Source organism: Coenobita brevimanus, unplaced genomic scaffold (genome assembly GCF_032717465.1).
Source record: "Coenobita brevimanus isolate Jiangsu-jjx unplaced genomic scaffold, ASM3271746v2 jjx.HiC_scaffold_1984, whole genome shotgun sequence".
In the NCBI taxonomy this organism is placed as follows: domain Eukaryota; kingdom Metazoa; phylum Arthropoda; class Malacostraca; order Decapoda; family Coenobitidae; genus Coenobita; species Coenobita brevimanus.
In genome coordinates, this window is record NW_027642869.1 from 65,001 (window position 1) to 83,795 (window position 18,795).

The window sequence follows — 18,795 nt, forward strand, 5'->3', positions numbered from 1 at the left end:
CCTCACTGATTCAAGCAGTGTGGTGGCGCCGGGAAGATGGTGATGGAAATAAAGATTAGGTTGTTGATGATGATGATGATGATGATGATGATGACCGGATCGAATATATTTTCACTCTGTCTTAAAAACAAAGTCCTGGTGGTGTTATGGTCTAGCTTAGCGGTTGTGGTCACAGCTGGTTCACGTGCTGCGGTCCAGCATTTTGCCATCTGTCATTGCTTGGTTAATAACGAAGCACAGTGTTACATATACTAGTGCTTCTTTTTCTGAGTAACAGCAGTACGAACTATTTACCACATACGTTTTCTGAGTTATGATGCTAACTTTGTCATGTCACCTGATGCTGGCGCTGCCGACTCTGGCTTTCCCATTTTATTGGGACTCTCGCCTTCCAATGGCATAGAGGGTACAGGTCCGTCTGGTTCATCTTGTGTTCTTTCTGTCCCAACACCGGGCCCTGATGGAGAGGATTCACTCAAGGGCATGGCCTGTATTAGCTCCGTGGTGGAGGATACAGATTCCTGTTGTGGCTGCTGCCTGGCCTGTGATGGTTGCATGGGCCTATCTGATACTCGTCCACTTTTCGTGGAACCCTCTCCAAGTCTTCGCAGGGGTACTGGCACAGCCCTTGGCCTACCCGCTGCTACATCTGCAGGGGACTCCCGGTATGCCCACTCTGGTAATTCCAACCTACTCTGATCTGATGTAGAGGATCCACTCAAGGGCGTAGGTTGAGTTTGTACCCTGGTGGAGGAAGATGCAGAATCAGTTGGTAACAGCTGCTGGGCTATACGAGGCCGAGATGCAGACCGTTTTGCCCTACTAGAGGTCTCAGGTCCAGTCACCGTGATGGGAGAGCATCGCTGGAGTATTCGTACTCTGCCAAAAAGTGGGCGACTGTGTGGGGTTTTGTGCTGGTTGTTGTAGCTGCTCAGAATGTGACCTGCGGTCACTTAAATGCACAGAATTAGAGTCTCCATAGTCAGGAGTGTTTGGATCATTGCTAGGGTTTGTGCTTGGCCCTGCATTTTCTCCAGTTGGTTGGTGCATGATTGGGTGAGTTGGTGTCATTAAAGGAGCAGCTGTAAATAACGGAGCCGTGTTGAAGTTAGATGGTGTGATGCAGTCCAAACAAGGGCATTCACTTTCACTGTGCGGCTGGAAAGGAACAAAAGGGATAGGCTGCAGCTGCTGAATGCTAGGATGAGTTTGTGGCAAGAGATGAGCAGCCTGAAGTACGTGATGCATGTTAGGGTCAGTTCTTGTGGTGATGCAGTGCCAGCAAAGACATCCAACCCCTGCAGAGTTTTGGTGGTAATTAACTTCAGGGGGATGCTGGGGATACTGTAGTCCTTGAGGCATCCTGATGTTAGCTCCAACGCGTTCCCGTTGAACTCGAGGGACCCGTCGAGACTCCCGAGTGCCGGGGCCAGTTGACGCACGGCGAGGAGCAGTTTGAGGCCGCTGACGAGTGTTGGCATCTGTTGACGAGCTGACTGCTTGCGAGCTGAGCCTCATGCTTTCTCTCTGTTGCCGGCGAGTACTGGGAGCAGCAGCACGAGGTTGTTGTTGATTGTTGCTCTCCATGGTGGAAACCAAGTCTGTGTGAGGAAAGATGAGTTTATTATCAAGGCCTTCCATAATAACCTCAAGCTAAATAAAACACTGGCAATATTAGAAAGAAAAGGGGCCTAATGGTCATGTGTCTAATCTCTTTATGAGATTTATAAGCTTCAACTCCAGGTCTTTCACCTTAACTTGGCCCTTATTTTCATAATTTTGCAATTTGTTTCACGTAGCTCAGTGGGGAAAAAGAATGCTACATTTCTACATCCTTTCCTTAGCATTTCTTCGTGACTTTTCAGTATATTCTGTTGTAATCTTTTGCTATAGCTTAGCATCCAAGATGGAGATGGATACTTCAGTTTCGTCACCGTGGCCCGTTTTGCCACTTACCCGTGGTGGCCCTGCACACACCAGGTTAAGCAATTACTAGGTCCACCCAGGGGCCAAGCTGATTATTTCCCAGCACCTTGCCGTGGGAAGGACAATGGTCCGACGTTGGTGAGACGGATCCCTAGAAGGTGTTTGTACTGTGTTGTATTTTTAAGATTTACTGTTACTGAAAGACAGTCCCACACAAACCGTTGTTTGCTGTGGTCAACGGGTTTGCTTGACAGACCACGGTTAAGCGACAAAACTCCCCTAACATTTACCAAAACTATATTATAAACTACGATCTAAGCTATTTTAATATAGCCAAGTAGAGAAAAGACAGACCAGCTTAATTAGGAAAGTGAGCGAGGTGGAGGGGTAGACGAGAGGAGGGAACCATGGATGAGATGGATGAAGTAAAGAGAAACAAGTGAGGCAGATATTAGCCGGCGACAAGACAGCCTGATGCAGGAGAGAATGACACTGAGGCGATTCAGTTGTGGCCTCTCAGAATTAAGGAGTCTGATTGTACGTAGACACACTATATCCATATTCTAATTAACTTCCCTGTCTGTAATTAAATAAATTATATAAAAAAGAACAAATTGGCTACAATTCAGAGACTAAAGTGAAGAGTTTGGTTGTGTCAATTCAACGGCCATCCGAACTTAATAAAAAGCACAGAATAACAAAAATTATATAAAACTAAAAATACACCTGAATACACTGAATAGGTTGACTAATTTTCTGTTTCTCCTTTCTGCCACCAGACATTGATCTTGGGAAGACGTCTTGTAGGGGCAGGCCTGACGGAAGCTGTATCTAATCCAGACCAAGAAAATTGAATAAGACTGTCTAGAAAGAGCACCAATAAAGTAATATCCGGATTCAATGGGCGACTCTTAGAAAGGAACCAGCTGAATATGCACAAACGAGAAGACTAAATCGGGCCTGCGAAAATTATATTTAACGAAGCAGGAAAATGCAAGGTACTTGTGTCAAAGATATTCTTTTTTTTTATAAGTCAGCAATTATTTTTGCTGTAACTTTGTTAATTTTGTTATAAGCAACATCTAAGCAGAGGAAAACTTAACTCTAGACAAATTCATTAAGAATATCAAATGCTTTCACAAAATAAGCTAAAAAAGAAAGAATACTGTATCACTCAATCCTTTATTGCCGTATCACGAGCGCAGGGGCCTGGGACTAAGCTACTCAACGAGACATTTAGGGTAACTAGTGGCTTGTCCTCGAGTAGCATCAAGTGAACAGAAACCTCTGACGCTTAATAAATAAATCCAGCTGGAGCATCTTGAGCAACTAGACATACACACACATATACCAGTTTACGGAATCTTAACAGTACAGCAAAATACCGTACATTCACAACCAATTTTCATTCAAAGCTCAATATTATCACCCAGCCTGAACTAGCACATACACAGTGCAGCAGCTAATATTTACAGCCACCTTCCACTCAAACCCAACCTATCTATACAGCACTTCTTCTCACATGATGCGACGTTAACTGGCCGGGGCTGTAGTGAAACAGTTGAGGTGTAGGAGGAAACTGAAGGTCAAATGAAGGACCTGGCAGGCAGGATGGATAGCAGGACCTTCACTCATTCAAATGCACTGTGTTAGTCGGTGCTGCCAAGCTTCACTCACGCTCAGTTAGGGCCTCAATGTAAACAACGAGACAGGAAAGGAGGGAGGTGAAGCACAAACGAGAGGCTGATGATAGGTTGGGTGAGAAACACACACAGCTTCATTAATCCATCATGTAGAGCTGTGTCTGGAAGCTTTACGGAAAACAGTGAGACACGGGGAGAGAAGGAGGCCCCGGAGGTAACGAATAAGTGAGCTCCGTATCCGCAGGTCACACAGCTTCCCCGACACACCAAATGACACAGTGTAAGTCGTGGTCTTGAAACTTGACTCAACTTCATTCAGAGGTTCACACAAAGACTCAGTCATTTGCAACATTATTGTTTTTCTATGTGTATGCGTCAGTTTAGTTAAAGTCAGTTGGTTGTTATTGCTGTGGCCCTGATGGACTGTTGGCCGAAGTTGTCTTTCTGCAGCCAACCATTCTTCTTTCCAGGAACAGGGAGGGAGGCAAAGAACGTTTGTAGAACCGAGCACCTTCACACCTACATCAGTGCCACCCCATGAAGGCGTCCGTCTCCAGCACCAGGTAAAGCACTCTAACGTCATTTACTGATGTTTGAAGATTCGACATAAAAGTTAAAAAAATATTACATCTATATATGTACCGTATACTCGTATAGTTCACTTACTTTAAGCTGAGAACTTTGTCTCTTTAAAACTAATTTCCCTCTCCCACTCACCTTTCTCCATTTCATTCCCCCTCGCTTTCTCGCTCCTCCCTCTCACTGCCCTTTCTTTTTCCCTTACTCGCTCTCATCCCTTCCTCTTTTTCCCTCTCTTTCTGTCACACTTCTCCCTCTCCCCTCGCTCTCTCTCTCATCCTCCCACGCTCGTCGTTTTCACATGAACTTCTGCTGCTAGTTATTGTTCCTGTCTGGCTCTTACTTTTAGCTTGGGTTAAGTTTGGTCAGGATTTCTCTCTCTCTCTCTCTCTCTCTCTCTCTCTCTATCAAGGCCCCAGGTAAGACGTAATGACCCCACCGGTGGTCTGTAGCCAATTAGTAGGTAACGTGGTGTGGGTACTTAATGACAAAAGAGAGAGAGAGAGAGAGAGAGAGAGAGAGAGAGAGAGAATTGTCAGCATCATGGAGTAATGAGGGTGACGAGGGGGGGGGGTGGAGACAAGAACGAGATGAGAGGGAGAAATAAAATTGGATCGAGGAATAGGATGGGGTAAGAGGGAGGGATAAAGAGAATTGTGGGGAAGAAAATAGGCGAGAGGGACCGACTGAGAGGATCGTGGAGAGAAATGAGGTTAGAGGGACGGATAGAGAGGATCGCGAAGGGAAATGAGGGGAAAGGGAAGAGTAAAGAGGATCATGGAGAGAAAAGAGATGAGAAGGAGGGATAGGGAAGGCAGTGGAGAAAATGAGATGAGAAGGACAGATAGGGAAAATCATGGAGAGAAATGAGTTGAGAAGGAGAGATAGGGAAGACCTTGGTGAGGAATAAGACGAGAGAAAGGGGAAGAGGGGATGGCAGAGACCCCTTAAGTGTAAGTGGTGCGGAAAAGTGGGAGAGTGAGGAGGAAAGACATGGAAAAAGATTCATGGATTGGCGATGTTTTAGGTGGGTGGGAGATAAAGTCTTCCTGCCTGCTGAGATAGAGGTACAAACGTTTAAAGTGAGAGTACTGGGGCGTGGAAAGAGGCTGAGAAGAGATAGGGAAACATCTTTAAGAGCGGAATGAGGTGACAGAAATAGATAATTTGGTAGAGGGGGGTCAATTTCATTAAATTTAACCCAGTCTCACTTTTCCTATCCATACTTAGTCTTACTGAACCCCGCCTAACCTCCAGTGACCTAGCCCAATCTAAATTTACCCAGCCTACTCTTACTAAAGCCCTGTCCACACGAGCGAGCAATGCCCTCGGGCACAAGCGAGCAGTTTGCCTGTTGAGGGGCTCACCGCTTGTGCCCGCGGGCAAATGCGTAAATTGCCCGTGGCAATTTACGCATTTGCCCGCGGGCACAAGCGGTGAGCCCGTCAACAGGCAAACTGCTCGCTTGTGCCCGCGGGCATTGCCCGCTCGTGTGGACGGGGCTTTAGTCTCACCCAACCCAGTTTAATTATCTTAAACTCACATCATCTCACCTAACCTTCAAGTAACTAACAACCTAACCTAACCTACCCTAACGCATCCTATCCATATCTTAACCGACCTAATGTCACCCAGTCTCACTTAACCTAACCATACCAAGCCCAGCCAGGCCTAAAATTACCTAATCCAACCCAACCCAGCCCAGCCAAACCTAACATAATATAATCCAACCTAAACATATCTAAACAGACGTATTCCAACCCAATCTAACCTAATCCGTCAATAACTAATCGAGCTGAACCCAACCCAACCTATAATGACCTAATCCAACCATTCCCAGCCTAAACTAACCTAACCTAACTTCACATCGGCCATCCAAACCTTCACTAAAAGTCGATGTGGTCTCTGAAAGTCTACGGATGTCACACTCAAAGTTTGGCAGGTTTATGTGGTCTCTGATAGTACAGTATACGGATGTCACACTCAAAGTTTGGCCCATTCTGTGTGCAAGTGATATGTGTGTGTGTGTGTGTGTGTGTGTGTGTGTGTGTGTGTGTGTGGAGGGAAGCATCTTGTAGTTGGGCACCTGTAGTAGTGGCTGCCAGGGGAAATAACCAGATGGAGTTGAACACTTAACTTTTTTATATGTTGCTTTTATGGACTCACACCCTCACATGTCACCACCAGGGAAATAATACCGAACCGTCTTTACTGTACTATGCTTGGGCTGACACACACACACACACACACACACACACACACACACACACACACACACACACACAGGTAAGCACTATCTTGGGATCACCTTGGAAATCTAATCAAGCGACGGAGTGAATTAACATCCTAATAGACGTCTGGGGGCGACTGTTTACACCACACCACACCACACCACACGAACCACGCCACACCACACCCCACCACACCACACTACACGAACCGCGCCACACTACACCACACCACAGCACACGAGCAGCGCCACACTACACCACGCCACACCACACCACACCCGACAACACCCCACCACATCACACCACACTACCCCACACCACACCACACCATACTGCAATACACTACAATACACAACACTACACTACACTGCACTACACTACACTACACAGCACTACACTACACTACACTGCACTAGTCGTAGAGGGTAGAGAGAAAACAAAACAGAGAAAAGGAAAGGGCTCGTGGAAGCTGTACTCTCCCTGTTTCCTCTTTATCTTTTACCAACTCTCACATAATATATATTTCCTCGACTATCACTTCACAAATTTGTTTCTCCGCGATACTTACCATTTCAAACTGTCCTTAACCAACACGACCCAAAGCATAATTCCTATAGTTGAACTTGGTATACCGTGATGTGTGTGTGTGTGTGTGTGTGTGTGTGTGTGTGTGTGTGTGTGTGTGTGTGTGTGTGTGTGTGTGTGTGTGTGTGCTTCTTCCCCACCCATGCGTCACTCTAACACCTCGCTAACTCACCCTGTCTATGTGTGCTCGCATGTGTGTCGTATTGAGAGTGTTGTGTGTCGAAGTGGTGTTAGTATTCCTGTGGTGTGGTGTGGTGTGCATGTACTGAGTTGTGTGCGTCGTGGTGAGTGTGTTGCGTCTGCTAGAGAGGTGTTTGTATATGTGTGTTGTGGCAAGACAGTATGGATGGAACCAGGAGAGACAGGACGAGACAGTGATAGACACGAGGAAAGGCTAGAGAGACTGGCACCAATGAAATGAGAGACAGGAAGAGAATGAGAGGAAGGGAGGGTGAAGCAGAGGGCAAGAGAGGGGGTAGGATGATGGGGAGGGACAGAAAGGTAGGGGGCATTGGAGAGGGAGAGGGAGAAATAGGAGGGGAGGGACAGGTGAGGATGGGGAGAGGGAGAGTGGGAGAATTAGTGGAAGGGACAGGGAGAGACTGGGAGGGAGAGAGGGAGAATGAATGGAGTGGATAGGGAGGAAGGGAGAGGCAGAGCAAATTTCATAAGGACAAAGAATAAGGCATTGAATGGGAAAGGGGGTCCGAGAATTGAACGCATATTTTCCTGGCGACGGGACACAAAGGTATTGAGAATGGGGTGATGGATGGTGAGGGGGTAAGGGGGTGTGGGGGAGGTGATATTGCCCCCTCCCTCATCCCCCCCAGTCATCCTCATTACCCCCCTGACACCGATGACTATCTCAGTGACGGGAACCTGCACACACCTCAGGGGCCTTGTCAAGCTGAGGACCGATCAAGGAGGCACCACCACAAAAACACGCTTCATTTGCACACACCATAAGCAAACTGACTCACTGGAGACAGAGGGGATTTTTATTCAACCCTCTCGTGATCGGAACAACTCTAGTATTCTATCCCAGCCACTACCAGACGATTTTATTTAGCTGGGAGCGAGTCATAGGAGCCTGAGAGAATAAGAACATTTTATTTTAAACACCAGAAAAAAAAATAAAAGGGAACTTAGCAATGGTGGTCAGTCCTTACCTAATATAATTTCAATATGTCCTCTCCCCAGCGACTGTCGATAATTTGATAAGAGTTTGGAATGTGGGCGTTATCTGATCCTGCTGACAAAAACTAAAGAAAAAGAAAGAAAGTAAAGAAAGGAAAAAGAAAATGCTAATAATAATAATAATAATCCCAGCTCCATTTGTCTACGTCAGCAAATTATATCAGACAATTTATAATGGCGTCAGCGTCCTGTGTCTGGCCACTCGAAGTAATGGCTGTTCTTGTGATATTAATTTGTTTCCCGACTGTGACCAACATCATTTTGGAAGAATTTTGGATGATTTATGCCAACACTGGATGCTGCAAATGTGTGTATTAAGTCATGGTTATTGCTGATTGCGTAATTATTTGTAGTATGTTTTCCATTTATGTCCAATTATAGAAAGTTAACTCTAAATACCGTTCATAAATACTTGAATAACGAATTAATAGACACAACAATAATAACGAAATTAATAATGAGTAATAGGGAAATGAGTAATAGTGAAACGAGTAATAGTGAAATGCTTAATGGTGAAATGAGTACTAATCATGGCCACAGAAGCGACAGCAAAGGCAGGTAATGTTAACCCCTTCATGGCTTTGACAACTTCCGTATAAAATTCCATCTAATGCCAAACGTCTACATGCTTCTCAGAGAGAGTCACAGGAGCCCGAGAGTGTTAATACTTAAACAGGTAATCATTATCAAATTCTTCGATTTTTTCCCATATTTTTTTGGCTTGGTTGTGTACTTTAATATTCAAGGGTTTGGTTTTGGTGATTGTATGTATTTGTTCTGTAGTTAAGGTGTAGGGGTAGTGTTGGTTGGTTGCAAATCGGAGAGCCTTATTTTGAATTGTTTGTAGTTTCCTTAGTTGAGTGTGGCTGAAGGTGTGTGTAGGGATGGGTGGATATTCGAGGATGGGAAGAACAAGTGCTTTGACTAGGTGGGTTTTAATTTTTATTGGCATGTCTTTGAATCTGTATAATCGACTGAGTGCTCCAGTGGCTTTTTGTCTCCTGTCATTTGTGCTAGCGAGGTAGCCTGTTGAGTTGATCTTGAAACCTAGTATTTTCCCTTCCTCCTTAAATTCAGTTAATTCGTCATTAATTATTAGTGGCTCTTTTCTTTTGTTTGCTAGTTGAATTACTGACAATTTATTAATGTTTGTTCGTATTTTCCACTGATTTTCATAAGCGATTTATTTTCTCAGCTTCTTGTTTGGTTCTGGAATTCATAACGTTCCTTGATGGGCCTGGGTAGTTTACGATCTGGGTAATATCGTCGGCATAACTGATATTTATGCCGTGTGTTGCTTGAGGGGTGTTACTTGTGAAGATGGTGAAAAGAGTTGGGGACAAGACACTTCCCTGGGGTACACCACAACCCAGGGCAAAGCTGGCACCAGTGTAATTATTTATCTTAATTTTGGCTTTCCTATCATCTAAAAAATCGCATAGGATTTTCTCAGTTATTGTAGGGAGGTTAAGGTGGAGGAGTTTGTGTTTAAGACCGAGGTGCCACACCTTGTCCAAGGCTTTTGTGATGTCCCTGAGGACCACGTGACACTGACCCTTGTTGGCTTTGTTTATTGCAATATGTTCTGTTGCGACGGCGATTGCATGTGTGGTGCCTCTGTGGAATCGGAACCCGTATTGGTTTGTATTGTATAAGTCATTGCTTTCTAGGTGTATTCTTAGTCTGTTGTTAATTATTCGTTCTAGGATTTTTCCAGGGACTTCTAATAGAGATATTGGTCTGTGGTTTTCTACTAGATGAGGATTTTTATTCTTTTTAGGGATTAACTTTATTGTTGCTTCTTTAAACTTGTCTGGGAAATATCCAGCTGAGATGGTTGCATTAAATATGTGTCTCAGAGTTTCTTTGGCTATGCTGGGGAGGTTGGATAGAATAGTTTTGTTGACTCCGGTTTCTCCTGGGCAGGTTTTTCTCATGTTTTTTATGATGGCAGTAATTTCTCCTTCCGTGATGGGGGAGGTAAAGATTGTGTCAGAATCTAGTCTGGCTGGGTCTGCTGAATGATATGGAGTGAGTCTGTCGTGGTTGTTGATTAGATATTCTCTTACGTTGTTTTCGTGTGTTTGGTCGTTTTGTTCTTCGTCCTGTTCTTGAAAAATGGATTCCCAGTGTGATCTGTGGGTGTTTTCTTTTTCTGAGGGGGAGTGTTTTCTTTCTCCGTGGGGGTCAAGTATGTAGTGTGGGTCGGGGTTAGAGTAGCCTGAGAGAGTTTTTATTTTTCGCCAGAAGATGGTGGGGTCGTTGTATGAGTTGGCGGTGTTGGTAATGATGCTGGCCCAGTGTGTGTTATGTTCTGTCATTAAGGATGTGTGCAGCTGAGCTTGGAGCGCTTTGTATTGTGTGAAGTGTGCTCTTGTCCAGCCGTGTGTTTGGGAGTGTGATCTAAGTGCATTGTATTGTTGGATGAGAATCTGTGTGTCTCTGCTGTGTTTTGGATGTGTTATTGTTCTGTAAGAAGTTGTGGGGATGTTGTTATTGATTGTAGATTTGATTGAGGAGTACCAACTCTTGAGGGACTGATCTATGTCTTCGAGTGTGCCTTCTTCAGGGTTAGGGAAGTTTGTAAAAGCTGTACATAATTCTTGCTTGAAATCTTCCCAGTTGGCCAAGGAGAAATTGGGTCTGGGTGGAGTGGGGACAAGTATTGGGGCAGAGGAGATTGTAGCAATGATAGGGGTGTGGTCGCTGGTAGTGAGAGGCCCAGGGGAGAAGTAGATGTTGTGATGTGCATTCATGTTACTTAATGCTATGTCTGGGGTGGTGGTGGAGTTGTGGGAATAGTATGTGGGGAAATGGGGTCCTATAAATCTTATTGTGGTGTCAGAGATTAGTCTGGCTAGTTGTCTCCCGACGATGTTCGAGTTCCTATTACCCAGGAGATGGTGTCTGGCGTTGAGATCTCCTATAAGATATACAGGAGTGTTCCTTCTGAATAGGTTTATGAAATCCGAGGTTGGGAGGTATGGTCGGCTAGGAGGGAGGTATGCTGTGGCAATGATGATTTTGCCCGTGTGTGTTTGGATTTCTGCAGCTAACATATCGGAGATGAAATGATCAAGGATTTTGTACTGTAGGTTGTTTTTTAGTGCTATGGCTGTTCCGTCCATGGGGCGGTTATAGAAATTTCTTTTGTGTATGGAGTAGCCTGGGATGCGTAGAGAACTGTGTGTGGGGATGCCATGGCTATTTATTAAGATGATATCAGGGTCAATGTTACGGTAAGTGTTGATTAGTCCTAGTCTACGACCAGACCAGTTCAGAACGTTGTGCTGGATAATTTTCATGTTCTATGTCTTTGAGGTCTAGCCTGGGCGGCTTGAGATGTCTTGGTATGGGATTCCAGTCCTTGAAGAAGGAATCTTTCTTCCTCTGTGTTTGCCGGTCGGATCAAGTGCTGGAAATTGTCAAATTTTTCCGAGATTGTTCTTAATTCGTTGACAGCAGAGTCTGAATTCATTATTTTGTTGTTATGTTTTACTAGGGCTTTGTTCTCTTTGATGGCTTTTGTAAGTTCACGGTGTTTGTATTCCTTGTTGGGCTTCCATATTGTGGGGAGGACTGCCACTTCAACTGCATCGTCTTTCCGGTTTAGTTCTTGGTCCTCTTCCTTTTCATTTTCTTCTTCTTCTTCTGAGGGGCTTGTGTGTCCGTCAGAGTCCGAGTTAGCTGCATGGGCTGCGTCTTCGTTATTGTTGTGGGAGTGGGTTGCCCCTTCCTGGGCAAGAGTTTCTATTCCGTTAAGGGGGGAGTCAGTTGATATTTCTCCTTCATTTCCTTCTTCAGTGTAGGAGGTTGGGGGTGGTCTTGAGGAAGGATCTGGGGAATATGAGGTTTCATTAGGTGGGGGGAAAGGCAGGTTTATTGTTGTTTCTGGAATGACTGCTCTGATTATTTTTTCCGAGGGGGGGTTAGGAGGAAGTTTCACTACTGGAAGTCCGTTTAGTATGCAACTTTGTTCAAGTATCTTGTTGAAGCATCCTGGGGTTGCTAGTTCATGCATGTGTGCGTTTAAGATCACAACCATGTAGTCTGAAAACTTGTTGGTGGGTGTAGTGTTTTGAAGGGCTTCTGTTGGGAGGTTTGGGGAGTTTTTTGTTGCTTGGGCGAAACTTGTTCCTGGGCGGATTGAGGCAGGAGATGGGGTTTGAGGTGTGTTTATGGTGCTTTTTACTATTTTCTTCCTTCTGGGGCATTTCATAGCTGTGGTGCTGTGCTCTCCTCCACAGTTTATGCATTTTTTTGTGGCTGACTTGCATTTACTCCATCTGTGTTCAGTGGAGGTGCATTCAGAGCAGGCTGAGTAGTCCTTGGGTTTGGGGCAGTCGTTGGTAGAGTGAGAGTTTAGTTCATAACATCTCATGCAGACGGTGACGTTAATGAACTTCTCGGCTTGAATTTGGTGTCTGCTAATACATATATGGAATAATTTGAGGCCTTCCATAGCCTTCTCAGCCATTTTTGATTCTTCAAATTCGATTTTCATGGTATTTCTCTTACCGAATTTGGATATCTTGGTTACTTTGGCCCAGGTGTTCTTTTCCGTGAGTTCGTGTTCTATTTCTTCATGAAGCAGTGTCCTTCCTCCTGAGTCTTATAAATAGAATTTGGAGAGATTCGTCCACTCCTGCTTCTTGGCGGGGGGCTGTTGTCCTACCGTTTCACAAGCCAGGTATTGCAGGTCACCATCTTGGTTTGCGTGGTAGGTTGCCTTTACTGATTATGGAATTTTTCCGTATTGGTGCCACCTTGTTTCCCTCATATCCTCAAGAGGAGGGAGTGCCTCAAACTAGTGTCCTTAGTGTCACCGTCTTTGCTAAAGTTCAGGAAGATTTTGTTGGCTCTGTTCCGGAGGGAGTGTCTGCCTCGCCGTATCCTCGCTATCCACATCCGTTTGGGTACAGGGTGAAGGCTGCCATGGGGGATGTGGATGTTCCAACCTTTCTTGTTTGTCCTGTGCGTGTACCAAGGATGGCTCCCTGGCTCCTCTCAGGGGTGCAACCGTGTGTTTACTTTCCTGAGAGAGGGGCCTTTCTTTCCTCACAGGCGGCTCTTTGCTATTTTTTTAGAACATGCTTCCTCTCACAGTGTCTCGATTCTCGTATGTACTGATGGATTGAAATCCCGTGAGGGGACAGGCTTGGGTGTTATATTTCCCGATTTCATTCGTGGTAGGAGTCTTCCCCATCGTATCTACTTTTATCGCAGAACTTACTGCTATTTTACTCGCAGTCAAATTGATATTTAGCTTTCCTCCTGTTTGTTATACAGTTTTTAGCGACTCTGCCGATCTCCATTTTGTGTTTTCCCGTCCAATCCTCTTTTGTTGTCTACAGTGTTTTAGAATGGCTGTGCTTGCTAGGGACTGCTTTGTGGTTTTGTACCATTGTGGGCAATGAGCATGCTGACGCTCTGGCAAAGGCTGCTGCCTCTCGCCCATCCTCACCTCTGCCCTGCCTCGCTCAGTGATATTCATCTAACCACTCACTGTTTGCTCCCACTGGCAGAGTAGGTGGGATGCGGTGGGGGCCAACAAAATGTGTGATATTTGTGGGTAAACGGGCCCCTTCATTTGCCGAGGTCTGAATGCAGGTGGGAGACGGCTTTATGCTGGCTCCGAATGGGCCATTCCTGGTTCTCTCATTGATTTTTAATGGAGGACTCTCCCCCTACTTTCTGTGTGAAATGCTTCGTCCCCCTGACTCTTCGGCTTTTGCTGATGGTGTCCACTGTTGGGGAATTGCGCCATCGTTACCTCTCTGAGCACCGGGCAGGAGAGAGATTGTAGTCTTCTGTTGGTACTTGGAGAAGATGCTTGTTGTGGTGGAGGGGGAAACCTTTGCTTGGTGTAGGCAGCTGCACTACCGTGTAAAATTTAGTATACAGTGGTTTTAGTGTTCTTAGTGTTTTTCTTGTTTTAATTATGAATTGTATTTTGTTTGTGTGTGTGTGTGTGTGTGTGTGTGTGTGTGTGTGTGTGTGTGTGTGTGTGTGTGTGTGTGTGTGTGTGTGTGTGTGTGTGTGTGTGTGTGTGTGTGTGTGTGTGTGTGTGTGTGTGTGTATTTCATATTTTCGAGTGCTTTTATTCTCGCTATCGTCCGGCGGCATATGACCCTGGTTGTTGTATAGCCAGATTTTATTGTATATACTTATTCAGTTCAGTTTACCCTACCCTACTCTTCTCAACCCAACACTAGCCTACCTTAGCCTACCCTACCCTACCCTGCCCTGCCATTGCCGACCCAACTCTACCCTACTTTAACCTACCCTCCCCTGTACAGCCCTTTCACCACTACATTACTTTTCCTGTTTTCTTCTCTCTACCTTCGGATGATTTTCTTCACCTCTACAGTAGAGAGAAATTTCGAACTGGAAGGGTTAAATACTGCCATCATCAACCCCATCTCTGTCAGGGGATCTCCTAAGTTGAATAAAATCGTGCGGTCAGCTAGGACAAAGTAAATAAATCGTTCTTGGTCTGAAGGGTTAAATGATTCTGTCCCGTCATCCTAAGAGGGTTTTCTGAAGCTGTAGGATATCGTCAGAAGCTAGCAAAGTGTAAAAGTGACATCCCCAGACCGAGAGCTCAGCGTCCAGCGCTCCGCAGTTCAGGTCCCAGAGGTGGACAGATGTTTTGACGTGTAGACGTTACCAGGGCGTAGTTTGGTGGCCTACCCTTAAATATTCTGGACTAATGGTGGTCTAGCCTCGTGCCCCTGCGCTCCACCACATAAAAAAAAAATAAAAAGGAAAGCCAAGGGTCATGAATGAACTAAAGGACTGAACTAAGCGGGGAAGAACAAAAATCGTAGAGAAGATCGCCCCAAATTTGATGAGACAGTGTAGTATAACTGAGTGAAATAGGCGTTGGATATGACGGAACTAAACGGCAGTTATACCCACCTCTCTTCTGTACCCTACACTATCCTGATTCAGCCTACCCTACCCTACCCAGCCCTATACTACCCTACCCAGCCCACCACCACCCAGCCCTATCTTACCCTGCCATAACCTATCCTACCCTCCCCAACGCAACCATAACCTACCCATGCTTACCCTCGCCTGCCGTAATCGACCCACCTCTATTCAACCCTGCCATAACCGACCCATCCCTACCCTACCTCGGCATAATCAGCCCAATCTAACCTCACCCTGCCAAAACCGACCCAGTCCTACCCCACCCTGCCAAAACCGGCCCAATCCTACGCCGTCCTGCCAAAACTAACCCAACCTTACCCCACCCGGCCATAACCGACCCAACGCTACCCCACCCTGCCACAACCGTCCCATCCCTACCCTACCTTAACCAAACCAGTCTTATCTAACTCATTGTCCACATTAACACTTTTTTCCATTTTCATCTTTCTTCCTCCAGACGATTTTCTTCAACTCTGGAGAGAAATTTCGTACTGGAGGGGTTAGATACAGTCACCATCAACCCCTTCACTACGAGGGGATCTCCTAAGCTGAATAAAATCGTCCGGTTACCTAGAACAAAGTAACTAAGTCATTCTCTGTCTGAAGGGGTTATTGTGTCTGTCCCATCATCCCGAGAGGGTTTCTTTAAGCTCCAGGAAATCGTCTAAAGGTAGCAAAGTGTAAACATGACGTCAGCATTTGTTCTAGGCGCCACAAATCGAGTCCCGGAGGTGAACAAAGGTTTTTATATCATATAGACGTTTTATATTTTATATTTTGCAACTTTCAGAGGCATTTACTCAGCTTTAGGAGTCTTATGGATAGGCTCAATCAAACGTATCGAACCTCCCATGTTAGAAAAAATAGCTTACAGAAATGCGTCCTCGTACTGAAGGGGCGGAATGGACAGATCGAGTGACTAAGATATTGAATTATGTATATGACTGGTTTTGTTGTTATTATTATTATTATTATTATTATTATTATTATTATTATTTCAGGCAAATGTCCCAGGCTTCTAGACTGGCTGACTAGCGAATATTATTAAGTCTCCCGTGGCTCCGTGCTCCTTCCACTCAAGAGCCTGCACTTCACGCATTCCACGCACAAGATGGCGCCACCGCTGCATTCCTGCGAAGACGAGAGGTCAAGAGGACGACACTTGCTTTTTGTTTGTTTGTTTACTGTAATTGCTTAAAGTTGTGATCCCTCCAACTTGAATGCTCAGTTGTAACTATAGATAACTAGAATACGATGCTAGTCACGAAGAAGGGCTATGAAAAGATACAGAGCTCGTAGTATTGGCTGGATGAATCACTCTTGCGTGATAATCAAAGACGGTGAATAAAACCCACACTTGTAGACGAAGAATATAATTACCAAACAGTTTCGGTGGACACTGCCACCATCTTCAGTGGTCAAGATAGTGAGAGGGAGTGACATACTGATTATACAAGGGTTCCTTTTTATGCCTGTGTGTGTGAAAGGGTGGGGTAAAGGTGAGGTGGGGTGGGGTAGATTGTAAGCGGGGATTAACCCAAGGGGATTTTGGGGGGCCATTACCGGACAGGTCAGGTGTAATTCCTATCTGTCCTTACCTGTTTCGTAGCTGTACGGGACATGTCCCTACCTGCTACGACACAGGTAAGGTCAGGTCTAGATAGGAATTACACCTGACCTGTCCGGTAATGTCCCCCCCAAAATCCCCCTTGGGTTAATCCCCGCTTACAATCTACCCCACCCCACCTCACCTTTACCCCATCCTTTCACACACACACAGGCATAAAAAGGAACCCTTGTAGTGTCAGTATGTCACTCCCTCTCACTATCTTGACCACTGAAGATGGTGGCAGTGTCCACCGAAACTGTTTGGTAATTATATTCTTCGTCTACAAGTGTTGGTTTTATTCACCGGCTCGTAGTATTTTTTCTTTTAACTAAGATACATGAAATAAGCTGCAAAAATACGAAAATACGAGCTTACTTAATGTAAATGAATTATAGTACGTTCAGGATGGAGGGAAGGCATTTTGTATTTTGTTTGTGATGTTATAGTGTCTCTCAGGATCCTAGGATCCTCTCTCGGCTGAACCAAATTGTCTGGCGTCAGCTGGAACATGATGCTAGAGTTATGTCGGTCGTGATGGGGTTAATGGTGACGGTATTGACACTGTCAGGCTCCTATGACTCACTCAGTCGAATAAAATCGTCTGAGTCAGCTGAAATGGGGTACTAGAGTTGTCCCAAGCACCAAAGGGTTAAGATTCTTAACCCTCTGGTGCTTGGGACAACTCTAGTATTCCATTCCAGCTGACAGACGATTTTGTTCGGCTAAGTGAGTCATAGGAGCCTGACAGTTACTACACTGTCACCATTAACCCCCGCATGACCGACATAACTCTAGCATCATGTTCCAGCTGACGCCAGACAATTTGGTTCAGCCGAGTGGGTCTGGGGCCTGGGGGGCACTAAATGAAAATATCCAAAAAATATTAAAGGGAGGGCTATATCAATTTTGCCACAGGAGGTATTACCAAAATTGGACTTTTTAATAAAACCCCCTCCTCTCTCACTCCCTGTGTTTTGTATATGTTCCTCTCTGTCTGCCTGTGGTGTGTCTGTCCCTCCCTCTGTGTGTGTGTGGTGTGTCTGCTGTGTGAAGGTGGCTGTGTACGTGTCGTGTGTGCCTTGATGTGTGTATGTATGTAGTAGTGTGTGTGTACTGTGTGAAGGTGGCTGTGGCTATGTACGTGTCGTGTGTGTCTTGATGTGTGTATGTAGCAGTGTGTGTGTGTGTGTGTCTTGATATGTGTATGTAGCAGTGTGTGTGTGTGTGTGTGTGTCTTGGTGTGTGTATGTAGTAGTGTGTGTAAGTGTCTTGGTGTGTGTGAGCTGAAGTGTAAGGGGCCTTGTGGTTTTAAGGAAAGCCTGCTACGCAAACTTCCCTCAGCCACATTTTAAAGAAACCTCTATCACACCGGGACTTGAACCCGGGTCCTCCTGATCAGCAGGCCAGCACCATGCTGACCATGCTACCGCGGCCCCACTAGTATATCGGCTAAAACTTCTACTGTATTTTATTTCTTTACATGTTACAAAAAATGGGAAATTGAACAACATGCACAGACTAAACTCAATTGTCATGTACCTATTAATGTCGCTTTAGGAGGAGATATCTCGAAATTCCCTGAGCTACTTGGAATACCTAAGCCTGCAGTTTAATGCTAATCATGAACAAGTGCTATGGAAAGAATATAGAGCAGTTGCTACTTATATAAAGGGAGAAAGTAAAAACTGGAACTTAACTGCTAACCAACGGCAGGACTTAAACGATTAACCATATATTACATAAACTTAACACACTGAGTGACACAGAAACTAAACATATGATACAAATTCTTTAATGAAACTTATAATGAGAGTACAAATGACAAAATATACACTGCACAGGAAGACAGTACAGTACTCATTGGTTATACCTTCTGTGAGAACTGAGAATGAAAGCCTATCTGTTGTACCGATTTATAAACGGAAGAGATGAATCGCTAAATTTGATCCACAGTAAAAAATAATAATAATAATGAATACATAAAACAATAAAGACAAACCATATAGACTACATGTCCACCCTAAACTGACAAAAACCTGGCATCTCTCCACCTTGAATGCTGAGCTGTTTCTAGAGATAAAGACTAGAT

The 18,795-nt window shown here is 45.0% G+C and overlaps 1 long non-coding RNA gene across 1 annotated transcript in view; it reads left to right on the plus strand.

The window, feature by feature from the left end:
• Positions 1-16,303, plus strand: part of LOC145389726 (uncharacterized) — a 30,318-nt gene extending 14,015 nt beyond the window's left edge. The window contains exons 2-4 of the long non-coding RNA XR_013895505.1: positions 2,706-2,924; positions 4,040-4,132; positions 16,099-16,303. This is a non-coding gene — a long non-coding RNA (uncharacterized LOC145389726). The remainder of the gene's footprint in view (positions 1-2,705; positions 2,925-4,039; positions 4,133-16,098) is intronic.
• The last annotated feature ends 2,492 nt before the right edge of the window (positions 16,304-18,795 follow it).